Source organism: Diabrotica virgifera, chromosome 6, assembly GCF_917563875.1.
Source record: "Diabrotica virgifera virgifera chromosome 6, PGI_DIABVI_V3a".
In the NCBI taxonomy this organism is placed as follows: Eukaryota; Metazoa; Arthropoda; class Insecta; order Coleoptera; family Chrysomelidae; genus Diabrotica; species Diabrotica virgifera.
The window spans coordinates 152,451,590-152,473,367 of record NC_065448.1 but is presented as its reverse complement, the minus strand read 5'-3'; the positions used below and the strand labels follow the sequence as shown (position 1 = coordinate 152,473,367).

Here is a 21,778-nt window from a genome sequence, read left to right as displayed (position 1 = left end):
AAGTGTCTGTTAATGTTAATGGAAGAATAATTGCTGAATCCTTAGAGGATTTGGATCTAGTTTGCTGCAATGATGGGAGACCCACGCGGATTACCCTACCTGGACAGAATGCCTCAGCGGTAGACCTAACACTAATTTCCTCGGAAATTGCAAATATATGCCAATGGGATGTGTTAGAGGATTCTGGAGGCAGTGATCATTTTCCAACTTCTTGCAAAATCGCAATTGTAAATGAAAATATAGTAACACAAAAAAGTCATAAAAGAAATACAAAGAATGTCAATTGGGAGAATTATGCTTCAAAAATAGAAGACTTGATGAAGAATGGGTGTGAAGACTATAATTCATTTACACAAATTATGGAAATGGTGAGTGATGAGGAAATACCTCTCTTGAAAACAGAAAAATCTATAAGAAAAAAGAAAAGCCCTCCCTGGTGGGATAAGGAATGCTCTAATTTAATAAAAACAAGAAAAGAAAAAATTAAAAAATATAAGGAAGAAGCAAGCAATGAAAATTATATTGAAATCAAAAAAATATTTGCATACAGTAAAAAAATATTTAAAACAAAAAAAAGAAATAGCTTCAAAAGCTTTTGCAATGGATTGACAAGGGACACTCCTCTATCTGAAATATGGCGAACAGTTAAGCTATTCTCCACATATCAAAATGCTGTAATCCCTGCTAAACTTCCCAACAAAAACATAGCTCAGAACATATTAAATAATTTGGCAATTGACATAACAGATCCTGAGTTCACGGTTACCCTAACTAACGAGGATGTGGAGGACATTTCAAGGCAAGAAATAATAAGTGTCATAAATAAAAAGGATAAGGCTACTGGCTTAGATCTTGTAACATATAGCATGATAAACAGACTTCCCCTGGTGGCGCTAGATGCATTGTCAAAAATATTTAATCAAATAGTTAAAAGAAACACAGGTTTTCCACAAGAATGGAAAAACACCCTTGTCATTCCCTTTTTAAAACCCAATAGAGACCCTTTATGTGAGGATAATTATAGAAACATAGCTCTAGAGTCATGTGTAGGCAAAATTTTGCAAAATATAATTAAATTAAGAATAGAACAAATAACGGAAAAAAAATCGATACTAAGCCCTAAGCAGTTAGGTTTCAGAAGAAACAAAGGGTGCAACGATAACTTAGCTTTAACAATTAATTATATTAGAACTGGATTTAGTAAAAATTTAAATACAATTGGAATTTTTTTGGATATCAGTAGGGCATATGATACAGTCAATATATATTTGCTATATAAATACTTATTAAAGTATGACATCCCAATAACTTATGCAAACTTGATCTTGCAATTTTTGCTCAACAGAAATATCTACGTTAAAGACAAATCAAATAATATATTAGGCCCAATGGAAGCATCCACTGGATTGCCTCAAGGGTCTCCACTCAGTCCAATATTATTCAATCTCTATACTAGATCCCTACATGATTTAATAAACCATGAGATGGAGTGTTTTCAATATGCAGATGATTTTGTAATTCTGGTGCAAGGATCTGATATATACAAGCTAATTAATTCCTTAAATACCCATATAATAAATTTACAGGAGTGGTTTGAGAAACACAACTTTAAAATTTCAGCACACAAATCAAAAGCAATAATATTTAGAAAAAGAAGTCAGGCTTATAACTTCCCACATTTGATATATCAAAATATGGAAATTCCATGGAAAAATGAAATAAAGTATCTGGGATTTCATTTACAGTGTAATTTGAATATGACAATTCAAATTAACGACATGATAACTAAAGCAAACAAAGGAATAAATGTCATGAGAGCAATTTGTGGTACAAAATGGGGAGCTGACCCGAACATTCTTTTGAGTTTATACAAAGGAATAGTTAGATCTCATTTAGATTACGCAGCCAATCTTTTAAACCCCTGCAGTAAAAGTTTGATGATGAGGTTGGAACAAGTACAGAATGTTGCCTTGAGAATCGTAACGGGTTGTCTACGTTCTACACCCATCTTAATATTGCAAGCAGAATGTTCAGTAACAACGTTACAAGTTAGAAGGGAGATACTAGCACATAAATATATACTCAAACAAATGCCGGAAAAAAACAATATCATAGTAAAGAGTCTAAATAAGCTAAACGAAGCAATAAATGCAAACAATAGATTCTGGAGGAACAAGGTCATACCAGATTACTCACTAGCATATACAAATATACTCAAAAAAACAAAAAACATAATTAGATATAAAATCAATCCTATATATGAGGTAGAAAGAAAAACTCTTCTATACCCCATTACAATTAAAAGTCTAGAATTTGAAAAATATGAAATTGAATCGAACGAAAGGTTCATAGCTAAATATGGTGGAATATATAATAATCATACCCACGTATATACAGATGGATCAATAGACCCACAAACAAATCAATCGGGATTTGGAATTTACATCCCAAGCATCAATTATAAATATTCGTCACGACTCCATAACTACACACAAATCTGCACAACTGAAATAATAGCGGTATACAAAGCCATGTCGGTATGTATTGAAAAGGAAATCATGAAAGCAGTGATCTTTGTAGATTCAAAAAGTGCCTTATCCAAAATATCTAGTCACAAATGGGACCAAATGGATTATGTAACTATAATGACCAAAAAACTACTGGTAGATGCAAATAATATGGGATTTTCAATAGGATTAGAATGGGTACCGGGACATCAGGGGATTAAAGGCAACGAGGTGGCAGATAGCTTGGCCAATATTGGGAGAGAATTAAGAGTACCATATGATGTAAAAAACATCAGCACAGATATCTTTTGTGTTACAAAAAAGAACATCTTGACTCAATTTTACAATAACTGGTATTCCCAAATTAAAGGTAAATATCCGGACTATTATGGACTGCAGGATAGTTTCCCTATAAAACCTTGGTATAACAAATGTGGATATTTGGGTAGGAACAATATTACTAACCTTAATCGTTTACGAAGTGGACATTGCAAAACTCCTTGTTATCTCCACAAAATAGGCAAAACGGAAACACCGATATGCGAATGCGGTACTATGGGAACATTGGTACACATCATCTTTGAGTGCCCCATAAATAAACATAAAGATATGGATTTGTATCTAGAACTAATAAAAGCTGGAATAGACAGTCCAATATCTTTACAGAGCATTTTATATAAACCCTCGAATAAAGTTATTAAGATAATCAATAAATTTATCAAATTTTTTCAAGTAGATCTATAGAATTTTCAAAAAAATAATAATAATAACAATAACAATAAATAAATACTTCAGAAAATACAGGGAATCTCCTAAAATGTCAAAAATTATATTTGTATCCTTAAAATCCTTAATCCTAACCGAAGGTAGCCAGCCCTAAACCTATGTGAAAATGTTTGGAAGCTACCCCCAAACGAGAAAAGTCTTAAGTTAACCTTAAATGTTGTAACACTTTTCCCCCTCTACCTACAGAAAAACAAGAAGAAGGACAAGGACAACATAGGACCAAAAAAAAAAAAATAGATCTGAAGTTTGACAGGACACCTGGTTGTGCATTGCCTTGAGCAAGACGCGCATAACCAATAACATGTACTGGGTAAATGATTAAAAAAAAATCGAAACCCAAAAAAAAAGGAAGAAGAAGAAGAAGAAATTTGGTTTTGTTTTCAAAGTTCTATTTTGTTTTGATCTGTTTTGTTGAAGTTCTATTTTCTATTTGGTTCTATTTTTTAGTCATGAAGTTAAGTAGTATCGTGGGATATTTGAAGTTCTTGGGTACTGAAAATTCAAGAAGTTTTAAACTCTAGTCATCTTATTTTGGCTGCAAAAATAGAGGAAAGTTCTGAGCATACCATCAAAATATAATATGGTTTATTCCTTCAGTAAGGTCCAATCCCCACGAAATTAAAGGAACCCTATCTTTCACAAATGGCACGAGCATTAGCCAAATGTTATGTTCTTGTAAAGCAGAAAATAGTGGAAAATGTAAACATGTCTCTACTCTTGTTAAATGTAAGTATAAGGTATGTAAAGTTCCAAAAATAAATGCAATCATGAAAGGAATATTTTTGAAAGATGAAGTTTTCGATCCTAATAGCACTATTAATAATATTTAGAAAATATTAAAATATTACTAAAAGATTTTTAAATCGAAAACTTATTGGTCCATTTCCTTGGTAACACCTCCAAGTCTTCTAAAATTTGCAAGCCAAATGGATGCTGAAGCGTAGAAGACAAGAGGGAATTCAAAAAACTTACAATTCACGACCCCGTCTGTTCAGCTGGTAAATTCCAACAGAAAGTGGACCTAATTACTCGAAGGAGTAAAGACCAATATAAAAATAAAATAAAATTTTTATTTTTAATTCAGTTGCAATGCGAAGGCAAAACAATCTTACTTTTCAATTAGAATACGGAGCGCAGTCCAGTCCCTTGAATTGCAATTTTCGGCTCTTATTAAAAAAAAATATTTTTTTTGAATATTTTTGATTTTACATTGATATTGTTTTAGGGAAAATGTGAAATTAATGGAACATTCAGTACATGAGTTGAAAAAATGTTAACAGATTGGCAAATGAAGACCATTTTTAATTGATCTAAACATTTATAGAAACAAAGTATATGGTTAATATAAATATTACCTGCCTGAAGTAACTTGGTGTACAAATCAATAGTAACCATAATTTTTATTCCCAGGGCCAGTGAGAAACAATGTGCATTTGATTTCTAAGTGTTCTAAGGAAAGATCTCGTAAGAATAAATAGATCTGTACAATGAAGATTAACCTAATCTGTTTAACCATCGAAATTATTGTATTGTTATAAAAATAAAAAAAGAATGTGTGTGTACTTTGTACGCACGTAATAAGTTATACTTCTATTATATGATTATATGATTATAAACGAAATTAATATACTTTTTATTTATATTTTATTTAAATATTAAATTAATTTATACTTACTACTTCTCAAACATCTTTATTAAAACAGTGCCAAAAATTAAAATAATAAAATTATAAAACACACACAAACACATTAAAAATGCCACAAATGATTTCTGAACATTAATTGTCGGAAAAATTTTTAACTAAATACGTATTTTCTGAAAATAATATTATATAATAAATATACTTACAATCATAAAATGTATAAAAAAAACTAAAAAAATGAAAGTTTCTATTGGGATTCGAACCAACTTACCACGCGGCTGGTATTTGCGTTGTATTGGGATTCACTCGCATTAAAACTTCGCCACAGAGACAGCTTGTCATTATGTGCCAAGATCGTCTAACTTAACAGATTAACCTTTTGACATTTTTAACTTATGTAAATCAAATTATTTTGATTTTGAATTGAAATGATTTAGAATTGAAAAAATACAACAAAACATAGAGTAAGAAAACAATATATTAGGTGAATATTGATAGAAATTTTGATGGTAATCAAATTATGTAAATAAAAGTATTACATACTACTTATGTATTTTCGTAGGTTCAAGGTAGGTATCGGAGCCCGTATAACGACTAATAAATTTCGCAATCACTTGCGTCGTGCAAAGTGGCTATGTTCAAATATAACAAAATTTGATTAACTATTTATAAAACACTTACCAGTGAAAGATTCTTTAGCTTTGAATAAGCGAGATATGCGGCACTCATACTAGTCACAGTTTGATGAGCTTTCACATTGGCATGCAACAGTCATCTCTTCTATGTAAATAAGTCCAAAAATATAATATGAAAACTATTTAAAAAGGCAGTATAACCATTGACTAACTTTTTGTTTGTTGTTTCCCTTCCTACAAATTTTAAAACGCAACAAGCATACATATATAATTTTTGATAATTGATGAAAACAACATTAACTGAGGTATAGGTACCACTAACGATCGGCACAAACAAAAAACCAATTTACTAATTGATACGTGATTTTAATTTTGTAAAGAATATTTTATCGCCTTATGTTAAAGAATAACAAAAAAATAAAGTCAAAGGAAATGCGGTTAAATAACCTGAATTTGATTCTGATCTTTGTAAATTAGCAAAGTATGACAATAAAATCAAACAATTCAGGTTTAAAAGAAACTTTCCCCGACTATATTACCCTCTTAGAAAAATGAAAAATGCAAGAAAAAAATATAGAAAATGGATCTATCAGGCTCGTAACGGATCAATAAATCATCTTGGAGGAGACTACTAACTCAGTGAGAGCTTTATTAGTGGACTGTTTAGCATAGGGTGAATTTAAAATAGAATAAAAAAAAATAACAGTAAAAAAACCAGACCTTAAAGTAAATTGTAATAAAAATATTTCCTACCTTGTCATTTCTCGTTGCACAAGCTGGAGCAGGCCTGCTATTTTTCGTACTGCTATTGCTGAGTAGTATAAATCACTCGCGAGGACTATATTGAGTTTCTATACACTTTTCGGAATAATTGTAAGTGACTGTTAACCAAGAGAGTTGGTTGGCGAATTGTCTTTTTAAAAATGAGGCGAGTAGGCAGGTAATTACATACAAAAAACTCTAAGGTTTTTACTTGAAAATAATGATAAAAATTAATACATACTCACTGAATTAGGTATTGGCCTACTCGTATATACGGGGTGTCCCATAATATTGAAAAGAAAATGAATTAAAATATTCTTTACAAAAAACAAGAAAATTAAAAATTGTTATTCCTACTTATGTGGACGAACCACAACTGCCCACCACAATACGCAGTATTGTTACGGCTCAAAAGGCAAAGGACATAATTTTACTATAGAGCGTTTATATATACCACTATTAGTTTTCACTGTGGCCACTCTAACTATACCATCAGATCCAGGATGAACCTCAATTATACGGCCCAAAGGCCATTGTAGCGGGGGAATATTATTTTGGCGGATTACCACTAAGGTACCTAGTTGGACGTTTGGAGACGGAGAATTCCATTTAGCCCTTTGATGAAGAGTTTGGAGGTACTCCTTAGACCACCGTTCCCAAATCTGTTGGTGCAACTTATTTAATAATTGCCAACGATTCAACCGATTGTGCGGAACATCGAGCAACGTTTCTTCGGGCGGAGCACTCAAAGGCTCCATGGTCAAAAAATGTCCTGGAGTTAACGCACTAAGATCGTTTGGGTCTAAACTTAACGGGCATATTGGCCTCGAATTCATGATGGCCTCAATTTGAGAAAAAATAGTATATAACTCTTCAAAAGTTAGTACTTGTTCTCCAATTGTGCGAATTAAATGACCCTTTACCGTCTTAATATTAGATTCCCATAAACCTCCAAAGTGTGGAGAAGAAGGGGGAATGAGATGCCATTGAATAGATTCATGAGAAGCAGCTTGTGATGCCAATCTGTTAAGTTCTGCTCTGGCTCCAACAAAGTTAGTGCCATTGTCACTATAAACATGTTGACATCGGCCTCTACGACTGACAAATCGCTTAAACGCAGCTAAAAACGCGTCAGTGGATAAATCAGATACGAGCTCTAAATGAAGAGCTTTTGTTGAGAAACAAATAAAAAGCGACAAATACGCTTTAAGAGTTTGAGACTTTCGAAGTTTGGAAGCTCTTATAGGAAAAGGGCCCGCAAAATCAACTCCAACATTACTGAAAGGTTTTAGTTGAGATATTCGAGCTAGCGGTAGATTTCCCATTAACGGAACTGGAGACAAAGGATTCACCTTAAAACATTTAACACATTTAGACAGTACTCTACGAATGGCTCGTTTGGAAGATATAATCCAAAAACGCTGAGAAATTAGGTATTGAACAGTTTAAAGCCCGGCGTGTAGATATTGCAGATGAGTAGATTCAATAATCATATCAGTTAATTTACAACTGTTAGGAAGTAATGCCGGAAATTTGCGATCATACGAAATGGGCGCATTAGCTAGGCGACTACCTACACGTAGAATTCCCTTTGCATCGATAAAAGGTGAAAGCTTTCTTAAATTTTTTGGAAGCAGCTGTTTATCTTGGATAAAATTTATTAAAGTATTAAAAAAGATCTGCTGTGTTCGTTTAACAAAAACCAGTAAGGAGTTATGTTGCTCCAATAAACTTAAACAACCTATTTCCAGATTACCATATCGGTTTTTGGTTACATATTGGAAAAAACGAATAATGTAACACAAACATCGAACACACCTATTTAAAGACGAATGACGATCCAATAAAATATCTAAAAAATTATTGGGAATTTCAGCAATCAATGCGACAGTCCGCACTTCCAAATTTACATTAGTAGACTCCTTTGAATTAAGTTCAAAGAACGTTAGCGGATCAGATTGTAAGAAGGTTGGCCCCACCCACCATTTGGAACAGTTAATTAACTCAGAGGGTAAGCAACCCCTTGAACCAATGTCAGCAGGATTTTCTTCAGAAGGAACATAGTGCCAACATGAAGAAGTTACTCGATCCTGCACAAAAGCTACTCTATTGCTCACAAAAGTTTTCCACTGATGAGGGGAAGATTGTAACCAACGTAATGTAACAGCAGAATCAGAATAACAGTATATTTCCTTGATTTCTACTTTATCTTTAATAACAGAAGAAACAAAGGAGACTAGTCGAGCCACTAAAACCGCAGCAGACAATTCTAATCTGGGAATAGTAAGTCCCTTATTAATGGGTGCGACCTTAGATTTAGCTATAACAAAAGAAACAAAAGGTTGGCCTGAAGGTGATAAGCATCGAAAGTACAAGACAGCGCAGTAACCTTTCTCGCTAGCGTCACCAAAACAGTGAACTTCTAAGCGTAAAATATCGTCAATTAATAAACGACGAGGTAAATTTAATTTACTCAAATATGCTACATCATCAATGTATTTTTTCCACAAACGGATAGTTTCTTTTGATGGAGCATCATCCCAACCAATCTTTTGAGTCCATATTCTTTGAATAAGGTGTTTAATTAGAAATGTTATTGGAGATAAAAATCCAAGAGAATCAAATATCTTTGCTAAATTGGACAAAAGATGACGTTTTGTACAAGAAGAGTCTAAAACTTGAACTTTAAAAGCAAATGTATCCGAAGAAGCGTCCCATTCCAACCCTAATACTTTAAGTGTTTTGGACGAAATATCATCATTAAATGTAAGAGGTTTTATTGCTAAATCTGATACAGCTAATCCTTTCAATAAATCGGGTACATTACTGGACCATTTTTTCAACTCAAAACCTCCTTTGGCAAGTAAGGCAATAAGTTCGTCTCTTAGTGCTAAGGCATTTTCGAAACTAGGACAGGAAGAAACGATATCATCAACGTAGGTTCCAGTTTTAAGTGCCTCGGCTGCTAGAGGAAACGAATCCCCGTCATCATTAGCCAACTGATGTAGACATCTAATAGCAAGATAAGGAGAACAAGAGAGACCATAAACAACTCTGTTGATACGAAGATCTCGAACAGGTTCAGAATTATTAGAACGCCAAAGTACTCTTTGATAATCTGTTTGAGTAGGATTAATTAAAATTTGCCTATACATTTTAGAAATATCGGCCGTAATTACATAACCATGCAATCGAAAATTAATCAAAATTGTACAGATGTCAGTCTGAAGCTTAGGACCAGTGAATAATTTGTCATTGAGTGAGGGTTGATTTGGAAGATGCCCGGAACCATTAAAAACGACCCTTAATTTACTTGTTAGACTTTCAGGTCTTAAAACACAATGATGCGATAAATAGTAAACATAAGGTGAATCGAAGTTATTCAATGGGACAGGTTCCATGTGACCGAGCTCAACAAATTCCTTCATAAAGGTGCGGTATTGGTCATAAAGTTCAGGAGATTTTTGAAGCCTTCTTTCTAATGAATAAAACCTACTAAGAGCAAGTGATCTAATATTAGGAAAGACAGGATTTTCTTCCTTAAAAGGTAGATCTACTACAAAGCGTCCTGAATGTTCACGCGTATAAGTATTCATAAACATATTTTCCACTTTAGCGTCATCAGGAGCTAAGCAAAAAACTTCAGGGACTGCTTCTAATTCCCAGAATTTCTTTATTTGCTGATCCAAAGAAACCGTATCTTCAACTTGGCAAAATAAAGACGTAAGAGTAGGTGCCTTTGAAATATTTACTTTTCCCATAAGCACATAGCCAAATATAGTATTAATTGCATCAGGTTCATCTTGATTGCCGTAAATACGTCCATCCAAAAGAATTGTAGAGAATACATCAGCTCCTAAAAGAATGTCTATGGATCCTCTACGAAAGAAGTTATCATCTGCTAACTTTAAATTAGCAATATGGGGCCAAGTATTAACTTCTAAATTACATAAAGGCTGATCCTCACATATTTTTGTCAAGACTAACGCATCGGTTGTCAAAATAGGAGAAGATTTACGTACTGGTTTAAAAGAAATGGTAACCCCACCTAAATTAGTGTTCGACTGCATAGAACCTAATCCTTGGATGTTAGCTGAAGTTTTCATGGGACGTAAACCTAAACGCCTAAGGGTCTTTTGACAGATGAAGGACGTCATGCTTCCCGAATCTAACAGACACCTAACAGGTTGGTAGTTACCGTGACAATCAAGCACCTCAATACATGCAGTGGAAAGCAAAGTACTTTTATCAGCGGAAGAAAAACACACAGAAACGGATGATCCAGTCGTTGAATTTAAAGTGGATGCCGCCGAATCTTGAACATTCTCTTCTTTCTTAGAAGAGGAGAAGCAAAGTAGTGTATGATGTTTTTTATGACACGAGTGACAAGTCCATGTAGATTTGCATAGGCTAGAACGATGTGATCCAAGACAGTTAATACACATCTTGTTCTTTTTTATTAATTGAAATCGATCTACAGGAGATTTTGCCAAAAAAACGGAGCATTTATAAATGGCATGGGTATCATTAGTTTTACAGATAGAACATTTTGGTTCAGGTTCTGTTTGAGCAAGCAATGATGTAGATTTGGAAGAATTAGGTTTTTTAGAAAAGTTAGATTTTGGTTTAGTGTGAAAATCAATATTATCTAAAGCGAGACAACTTTGATTTAAAAAATCAATCAGTTTTTTATAGCTTGGGATGGTTGAATTATTATGAAAAAGCTCAAAACGTGTTACTAAAGAAACAGTTAATCGTTTTAAAATCATTTGAACAAGTATAAAATCCCAATGTACTGTGGGTAGTCCTAGCTTATTTAGAGATGCCACATTTTTCGAAAATGTATCTAACAACTTGCGTAGTTCTTTTGGATCTTCTGAAGTCAGTTGTGGTGAACTTTCAAGGTTATTCCATAAATTGGCAGCGATTACCCTAACATTATTAAACCTTTCACAAAGCAGATCATAGGCAATTGGATAATTGTTTGCTGTGATGTCAATATGATCCACAGCATCGCGCGCTGCACCCTTTAAACACGATAGTAACAAATTAAATTTGTCAATTGGTTGTAAGTAAGTAAGAGTATGAACGCGAGCATCAAACTGATCTATAAAACTTCTAAATTCAGTTATTTTTCCACTGAAAGATGGCAATTCCGGTTTCGGTAAATTAAAGTATTCAGTAGAAGATTTTCTTAATCAATAACTAAGAAATTACAGTACCCTTTGCACAAGTAGTATTTTTATTATCATTTTTTTTGTCTATATTTGGGTGTCATATGCAGCAGCTTAACTTTTAAACTGATTAATTACTAGGTAGACTATGCATTTGCAATTTACTTAAATTTTGCAATTGATTACTTCTGTTTAACTTCATTATTATTGTTATTATTGTAAATATATTGACGATTTATGTAATTTTAGTAAATTGGATTGTTATTGTTTTGTTGTCTTGAGTTTTTATAAGCTTTGTCGATAAAATTGTACAATTTTTCATGACAATAAAGCATATTTCTATTCTATATGTTTGGTCCAAGTTAGTCGTTTGTCAAGGTAAATACCTAGATATTTTACGTCATCCTTTTGAGGTACTTGTGTCCATCGAGGTTAACTTGTGGACATGTACCTCTTCTTAGAGTGAATGTAATGTGTGTGGATTTTGAGGGGTTTACTCTAATTCTCCAGAGATTAAGCCATTCATTTGTTTTGTTCAGATGTAGTTGCAGTCTCTCTGATGCTATTATTGGATTACCATGAGAGGCCAGGAAAGCAGTATCATCTGCGAATGTTGCAAGTGTTAGGTAACTGAGGTACACCAGATAGGATGGGGTAGAGTTTTGTATAGGCTTCACTATATTTTACCAGATATTTCTAAAGATGACTATTTCTAAACATTTGTTGTCCGGGGATAATTTGTCCGAATCCAGTCTATTGCTATCCTAGGCGTGCTGTATTCTATGTTTTATTAAATGGTTGCTTTGTGAAAATTTTTTTGAGCAAATTTCACACCCAAACGGTTTTTCTCCAGTGTGCACTCTTAGATGTATCTTTAATTTAGTCTTTGTTGAAAATTTTTTAGTGCAAATATCGCATGTAAACGGTTTTTCCCCGATGTGTCGCCTTATATTATGTTCTTTCAAGTTGGTCCCGCCTAAAAACGATTTGGAACCAATCTTACATACAAATGGTTTTTCTCTAGTGTGTATTTTCATATGGCTCTTTAAGCTGGTCTTGACTGTAAACGATTTGGAACAAACATCACATGCAAAAGGTGTTTCTCCAGTATGTATTACCATATGACTTTTTAAGTAGGATTTTTGCGAATACACTTTGGAGCAAATTCCACACGCAAACTGTTTGTCTTTGCTGTGTACTGCCAGAATATGTACTTTTAAATTTGACTTTAATGAGAATTTTTTAGTGCAAACATCGCACCCAAACGGTTTTATCCCGGCATGTACTTTCACGTGATCATTTAAATTGCACCTATTGGAAAACAATTTAGAGCAAATTCCACAAGAGAAAGGTTTTTCTCCCGTATGTATTCTCACATGTGTTCTTAAAGTATATTCTCTTGAAAAACTTTTAGTGCAAATATTACATTCAAAAGGTTTACTGTGATTTCTCATATGTTGTTTTAAATTGGACTTCCCAGGGAACGTTTTGGAGCAAATTTCACACGTCAAAGGTTTTTTCTCTCCAGTATTCAGACTTGAATTGGCAGGTAAATCTTGGTTCAACTTACTATTACTTCTTACGTGGTCTTTAAATTCGTTGGTGGCTTCAGCTTCTACCTCTTTCCAAGCGAAACCTAAAATCATGATTATTTTTTTCAGTTCTTCGCAATCGAGACGAAATAATAAATCAAAATTTTAAGGAAATTTACAGCAAGGGTGACTCAAACAAAATATGTGTTATAAAAATGAGTGTTTCGTTAAAAATGTTGTGTATTTAAGACTTTTCCCGTGCACATCGATATTGAGGAAATATAACAATAACTACTGACCCTTATTAACAATAGCCGATTCTTATTGTCATGCCTTTAAGACTCTGACAGGCGAACTTTTGGGAAAATTCTGGGATGTTCGTATGAATTTTTTTTTGTAACAATTTTAAATCCTAAAAATCTGAAGATTTATCACACACTATAACAAAAACTACTTCTGCTGTAGTTTTTGTAAAGGGAATGAAAATTGGGGGAGTTGGTTGGAAGATAAACTTCAAATATAAGTAGGAATACAGAGATGGAAACTAAATGCAGTTAGGATAGCAGGGTATGCCAGAGAATGACCACTTTACACTCAAGGATGGATTCGGAAAATTTGCATGCCTGTCAACAGTAAATCAAAGGAGATATAAATGATGACTAGAAAAGAAAATATTAAAATATGACTATCAAATGGTGGGCGCCAGGAGAGGGTTATAATCACTCTCCGAGGTATCATACACTGCTGTAAGTTATATTCAATCTGTAAATGCAAAAATGAGGGAATAATAAAAAGGAAATATATACAAAACAATTAAAGATTTATTAAATATAACTTCTTAGATTTTGACAATCTCTTAGATACATATATATATATATATATATATATATATATATATATATATATATATATATATATATATATATATATATATATATATTGTTATATTTCTATTTGATATGAAAATTAAATTTTGATAATTGTAAACAGAATTCAATTTAATATAAAATATTTTCAATTTTCTCAACCACGGGCATATAAATTTAGAACAACCTGTATACAACAAATTGTTATATTTAATTTTAAGAAGTGATTAGAAAAATCTTACGGAACTCGGGACAATGCGCCGAGAATAAACAAAGTGAATGGCGCGTACCATTATCGTTGTTCGCGGAAGGTTCGATCATTAGCCTATGCTAAATAAGACTCATTTGAAGTAGATAATAGGTCATTAAATTTTGTAAATAGTAGAAAGTAATTTTAGAATGGGAATTAACTATTTTTTTTTTGAAATCCATTAAGCATATTTAGAAAGATTAAAAATTGGTTTTGAGGAAGACTGCGAATGAGAGTTGGTGGTGGAAGGTTGATTTGTGAATTTGGAAGGGATATTTAGAAAGTAGGGGAATGGATGAAAAAGATAGATCAGAATGTTTTGAGCTGTCGAGAAGTGAAGTCCAGTAGTAGACGGTAGTGTACGGAGAGTGAGAAAGCCGGTGTAGTTCCGTGAGTGTGGAGATCTATCGTGGAACGAGAGGTAGGCCAAGTTGAGAGTAAAGAACCTTGAGCCAAGAGTGTCCCGGTAGCTGATTGCAGTTTCGAAAAAGGTAGAACACAGCATCACGACAGAAGCAGGGACGAGAGCCATACGAGCTAATCTTCAAAGGAGAACATTACTGAAAGCCAGGACGAGGTTTTGATCGCAGCCAAGGATAGCAGGAAACGGGTCTTGTGTGAAGACATTCTCAGTTCACCAGAAAAAGGTCAGTCTCATTTGTTTGGACATGAATGTATGGGTTTTTCGTATTAAATACCACATTATAAATTGAAGAACATAATCAATAATATCAGAAAAGCTTCATCAAACTTAAATAGAATTGTTGCTAATAAATCCTAATAGTTAAATGTTAATAAAAACTTTCAATTGGAAACCAAAAGGAAATAATATTCCCATTTGTAAATGTTATGTTTAAGAATAATAAGATCTAGCACATATTAAGCAGTGATTGCCATTTAAATAAAATAAACAATAGATTGATTATAATTGTAACCCATATGTGTGTATTATTTGACTCTTTTCTTTCCTATCCCGATTAGGAACCATTGAGAAATACTTAGAAGCCACGTAAGTAAGTAATTAATTTTATAATTCGCCCTGAGATTGAAAACATATTGATATGTGATCCGGTTAATTAATTAGATTATTATTGATGCATTGATTAAATTAAATGACATATAAGAATATTATCTCATATCAATAATCAAGATCACAACAACTGTCGTCCAACGTGGAAAGCATTGTAAAGTATTTCTAGTGGCAAATTTGAAGGATAGAAAGAGTAAAGCCGGTATTTGAAAATTTATATGTCTGTGGTAAAAAGTGAGATACTTACATTTGATAACATAAAATTTTAGATCTCTTTAGGTACAAATTTTACATAACTGATTTAATATTTTATTTTTACGATATTTACATTTGATATATTTATTGACAATTTATAATATTTGGGTGAGAAAAAGTCGTCTTGGTAACATACTAGTAAAATTTCATATTTGGCGGGGACAGTACTTCTTGAAAACAAATGTCTGTGACAAGAAGCCAAAGCAAGGACAACAAAAAACAAAAAGAACATTCAGACCAAGAAGATATTTTAGACACGACAATCATGGCATCAGAACAGCAAGAATTATCAGGAATAGATAAACTATTACAACTTATGCAACTCCAGTCACAAAAAATGGATGAAGCAAAACGAACAATGGATAAAAATCAGGAAGAAACATCAAAGAAAATGGATGAATCACAAAAAAAATGGATGAATCACAACAAAAAATGGATCAAAAAATGGATGAAACACAACAGAAAATGGATAAAGTGGATCAAAAAATGGATGAAACACAACAAAAAATGGATGAAACACAACTAAAAATGGATGAAACACAACAAAAAATGGATGAAACACAACAAAAATTGGATCAAAAAATGGATGAAACAAAAAGAATAATGCAAGAAAATCAGAAGGAAACAAAACAAGCCATAGAAGAGAACAACAAGAAAATGGAGGAACGCATAGAAAAGTATGAAATGAAAATTCAAGATAAAATAAAGGAACTAGAAAATTTGGAAAATAAGTTGGAAAATGCTATTCAAGTAGACAGAGAAGAAGTGGAAAAAAGAATCACAGGAATAGAAAAACAAGTCACCGAAAATCGGACGCAACAAAATGTAGGAGAAAGAAGAGAAATGGTTATACATAGCACAGATGACGTGAAGATAAGGTTTGGCGGGGATGTAAGAAGATTACACCCAGTGCCGTTCATAAATAGCCTGAAAAAGAAAATACAGCACATCGGAAATTTCGAAACAGCGAAAGAAACTATCAGAAACCATCTCAAATATGAAGCAAGCCTATGGTTCGATAGTAAAGAAGAAGAATTCGGCAATTGGCAACAATTTGAACAAAAATTTTTGAATTATTTCTGGGGAAAGGTCCAACAATTGGAAATTAACAAGGAATTGCAAAATGGGAAATACAATGATAGGATGGGTGTATCAGAAAGGACATATGCTTTGCAAATTTACAATAATGCAAAACATTTACAATATAATTACTCATCGGAACAATTAGTCGAACTGATTGCAAGACATTTCGAGGAAACGCTGGAAGACCATATCACATTGCAAAATTATAAAGACATAGATAGTTTATGCCAATTCCTACAAATAAGAGAATCACGTCTAAGAGAAAGAAAATCAAGAAGGTCGCGAGAAGATTACAGGCCCCGAGAAACACAAGATTACAGAGATAGAAATCAAAATAGGAGGGACTATACAAGACGAGATTTTAATCCCAGAAGGGAAAACGAAAATAGAGACAACGGAAGAGGAAATTATGAACAAAGAAATAGGCAATGGAATGAGGACAGAAATCGAGAATACCAGAATAGAAACACCACACGCTCAAATCAAGAAAACAGAAATAATGGTAGACAAAATGAACAGGGATATCGAGAAAACCGAAACAGATCCGACAGACCAAGAGAAAATAGAAGGGAAGTAAATAATACCCAGACAGATGAATATGACAGAGAGAGACATTATGACGAAAATATAAACAACGACGAGCAACCGGCGTCTTTTCACGACGGCGCTCACTAAAAACCAAAAATCAAACAGGAATCTTTTGTCACCCCAAGGAGTTTATTAAATTGGCAGGAAACAACGAAAAGAGAAATGGAGTTAATTTAAAATTTGTGGATGGATTTATCAACGAGAAACCAATTAAAATTATGATAGACACTGGATCTGAAATAACATTGGTCAACAGAAAACTAATAGAAGAAGTTAACTTAACAAATTTAATTTACAAAATACCTAGGGTAAATTTAGTGGGCGCAAACAAACGGACATTGGCAACTATAAATGAAGGTATACGAGTAATGGTACGACTGGGTAAGAATATGTATGCACTACAATGTGTAATAATGCCAAACATGTCACATGACATGATAGTAGGAGTTGACGAATTGGCAGAAAAACATGTAGTGATAGATTTTAAAAATAATACGATGAAACTAACAGAAGAAGAAGAAAAAGAACAGGACAAGGAACATGAGAAACAAAATACGGACGAATCAGGTAAAGAACAAACAGTGGAAATGAATTTGGCAGCGAAGCAAGGACAAAGAAAAAAAAGGAGAAAAGGTCAGAAAAAGATAAAAGAAAATGAAACCTGTGGCTCCTCAAAAGAAGAGTTGAGCCCAGAAGAAGAAAATTTGAGAGTATCAGAAACAAAGGAAACCTGGGATTCCTCAAAAGAAGAGACGAGCTCAGGAGAAGAAGAAATAAAGCTAAAAAATGAAAGTGAAAAGAATATGTTTGAAACAGTAGTATTTGAAGAGGAGGTATATGCAAACGAGGATGCAGAATGCACGGTAAACATGTGTGAAGAATCTGAAAAAAAAGACAGAAAATTGATATGTGGAGAAGGGAAAGAAAAAGAATTGCGGTTGATGTTAAGAAACTACGAAAATTTGATCAATGAGGAAAACAGAGTGGCTAAAAAGTACGAACATTCATTTGAGGTGAAAAACTTGGGAAATTTTCGATCAAAGACTTACCCGATTCCATACAAGTATCGACAAGAGGTGAAAGAAGAAATAAATAAAATGTTGGAAGATCAAATCATCGAAAGATGTGATTCACCGTATTCACCGTGTGAGCGGCCGTGGGTAACGGCATAAACGCTGGCCTCATACGCCAGTAGACGTGGGTTCGATCCCTGCCAAAAACAAACCATTTTCATTTCCAATAATGACACGAGCCGTCTCACCGTGCCTCGGAGAGTACGTTAAGCCGTCGGTCCCCCTGGGCTAGTGTACATCGACACTAGTTACTTAAAACAGGGTTAAAGATGTAATTGGCGCTGGAACTATCCGAAAGGATCTCCCCGGCAAAAATGCCATACGATATTATTATTATTAACCCGATTGTGATAGTAAAGAAAAGCAATGGAGAATTGAGATTATGTTTAGATGCCAGGAATATCAACCAGCACACTGTATCACAATATGAATCACCTCTAAACATCGAGGCCATTTTTGGAAGAATCACCGGGTCACACATATTTTCGAAAATTGACTTAAAACACAGTTTTTGGTTGATACCGTTAGCTGAAAAGTGTAGAAACTACACCGCTTTTTCTATTGATGGTATTGTCTACCGGTTTAAGGTAGTGCCATTTGGATTGCAGAGTGCTTGTGCTGCACTCGTCCGAGCTCTACATACCATTTTGAATCGCCATGAAGATTTCATAGTTCATTATATCGATGATTTATTAATTTTTTCACAAGATACTCAGAGTCATCTGGAACACATAGAAATAATTCTGGAAGAATTGGACACAGCGGGATTGAAATTAAACATTGAAAAATGTCAATTTTTTCAAAAAGAAGTCATTTATTTGGGTTTTCAATTGGACACCAAAACAGTAAGATTAGCCGAAGACAGAGTCAAGCTCATAGATGAATACCCAAGACCAACGAATTTGAAAACATTGAGAGGTTTTCTTGGCACGATTAATTATTTTAAAAAGCTGATTCCCGATTTGAGCCAAAAGGAAATCCCTCTGATAAAATTGCTTAAAAAAGGAATAAAATGGAATTGGAAAGAAGAACAGGAGGAAGCTTTCGAAACATTAAAACGAGAATTCGCAAAAGGAACGAAAATATACCACCCCATTTACAATTTACCTTTTATACTCCGAACTGATGCGTCCATACAAAAATTTGCAGGAGTTCTGTCTCAAATACAAAACGACCAAGAAGTGCCGATATGTTTTATATCTCGAGTGACTAAAACACATGAGAGAAAATATAGTGTTACAGAATTGGAGTTTGCCAGTGTACTATATTGCGTAAACAAATTGAGATTTTACTTATTGGGAGCAAAATTCACAATCGAAACAGACCATGCAGCTTTAGTACATATCATGAAGAATAGATTAGTAAATAATAGAATACATAGAGGCATTCTATTATTACAGGAGTATGATTTTGAGTTCCGATATATAAAAGGTTGAGTTCCGATATATAAAAGGAAAAGACAACATAATAGCCGACGCTCTAACACGGGATGAGGACACCGGAAAAAAGGAAACAATTACTCTACAGGTGGGACTAAATAGATTAATACAAGAAGAAGGGATATATTCGTTAAATGAGATAAGGACAAACCAGGAAGACCTAGAGGAAAGAGAGAAAAGAAGAGCGGAAGTAGAAAATAACATATATTTTAAGAGAATAGACGGAAAGGAACTATATTTAGTGACACAGACATTGGCCGAAAAGATAATAAAGAAATTACATGAGGACAATGGGCATATCGGTAGCAGAAAAGTTTGGCTCGTTTTTAGGGAAAATTACATCAGCCGACAGGATTACCGCATTGCAAAGGAAATTACCCAGAAGTGCGATGTATGTCAAAAATATAAGAGTCGAAATTTCAAAAATGAAAATGTTGCCAAAAATATTGAAGCCCGAAACAAACTAGACATTGTAGCAATAGATATGTTAAGCGATCTAATTATGACCACTAAAAGGAACAAACATATTCTGGTAATGGTGGATGTGTTTTCAAAATACGTAAAATTATATAGTTGCCGCACCACAAAGGGGGAAGAAATATTAAGAAAAATCGACAATTTTATAGCCATAGTAGGAACACCAAAAAAGATTCTACTGGACAATGCAACGTATTTCCGAAATGATCGTTTCAAGGGACAACTTCGAGAACGAGGAATAGAGACAAATTTTGTCAGCATCAGGCATCCACAGAGTAATCCTTCGGAACGATTCATACAGGAAGTGACGAAATTTCTTCGCATTGCAACAGATGGTCAACATCGCCACTGGGACAGGAAAATGGCGGAAATAGAAAGGTATCTAAATACAATTCCGAGCACATTAACAAAAGAGACCCCAGAATACATCATGAAGGGTGTACTGCCGATAAGGCCATGGGAAGACCAAGAGCCAAAAGAATATCAACAGGTGATTGAAACCGTACAGAGAAGATTACGGCGAAGCAACGAAAAATATATCCAAAGACAGGAACAAAATAGAAAAAGAAGACCAGTGACTTTCCAAAAGGGTGAAAAAGTACTCGTGAGGGCATTACGAGTATCAAATCTTCCTGGGGGCATTTGCGCAAAGTTGATGCCTGTTTTCGAAGGCCCGTACATCGTGAATAATGAAAATGGGATAAATAGTTATGAGTTGAGGCACAGGAACTCGGAAAAGATCCGAGGAATTTATAATATTCACGATGTATACAAATATCACGAATAAAAGACAGATACATGAAGTAGATAGTAAGTTAGGATATAAGACGTAGATTAAAGTAAGGAAATATACAGGGAGTTGGTTTTGCCTCGAGAAAATTTATTTAAAGATGCAGATAAATTTTATCGAATACAAGGCGGGAATTTGTTATATTTCTATTTGATATGAAAATTAAATTTTGATAATTATAAACAGAATTCAATTTAATATAAAATATTTTCAATTTTCTCAACCACGGGCATATAAATTTAGAACAACCTGTATACAACAAATTGTTATATTTAATTTTAAGAAGTGATTAGAAAAAGCTTACGGAACTCGGGACAATGCGCCGAGAATAAACAAAGTGAATGGCGCGTACCATTATCGTTGTTCGCGGAAGGTTCGATCATTAGCCTATGCTAAATAAGACTCAGTTGAAAGAGATAATAGGTCATTATCGTTGTTCGCGGAAGGTTCGATCATTAGCCTAATAAGACTCATTTGAAGTATATAATAGGTCATTAAATTTTGTAAATAGTAGAAAGTAATTTTAGAATGGGAATTAACTATTTTTTTTTGAAATCCATTAAGCATATTTAGAAAGATTAAAAATTGGTTTTGAGGAAGACTGCGAATGAGAGTTGGTGGTGGAAGGTTGATTTGTGAATTTGGAAGGGATATTTAGAAAGTAGGGGAATGGATGAAAAAGATAGATCAGAATGTTTTGAGCTGTCGAGAAGTGAAGTCCAGTAGTAGACGGTAGTGTACGGAGAGTGAGAAAGCCGGTGTAGTTCCGTGAGTGTGGAGATCTATCGTGGAACGAGAGGTAGGCCAAGTTGAGAGTAAAGAACCTCCTTGAGCCAAGAGTGTCCCGGTAGCTGATTGCAGTTTCGAAAAAGGTAGAACACAGCATCAC

At 33.8% G+C, this 21,778-nt stretch overlaps 1 long non-coding RNA gene across 1 annotated transcript; it reads left to right on the top strand.

The window, feature by feature from the left end:
• Nucleotides 1-3,546: 3,546 nt before the first annotated feature.
• On the top strand, nt 3,547-4,914 carry LOC126886970 (uncharacterized). Its single transcript, XR_007698846.1, has 2 exons — nt 3,547-4,019; nt 4,519-4,914. It is a non-coding gene; the product is annotated as an uncharacterized LOC126886970 (long non-coding RNA).
• The last annotated feature ends 16,864 nt before the right edge of the window (nt 4,915-21,778 follow it).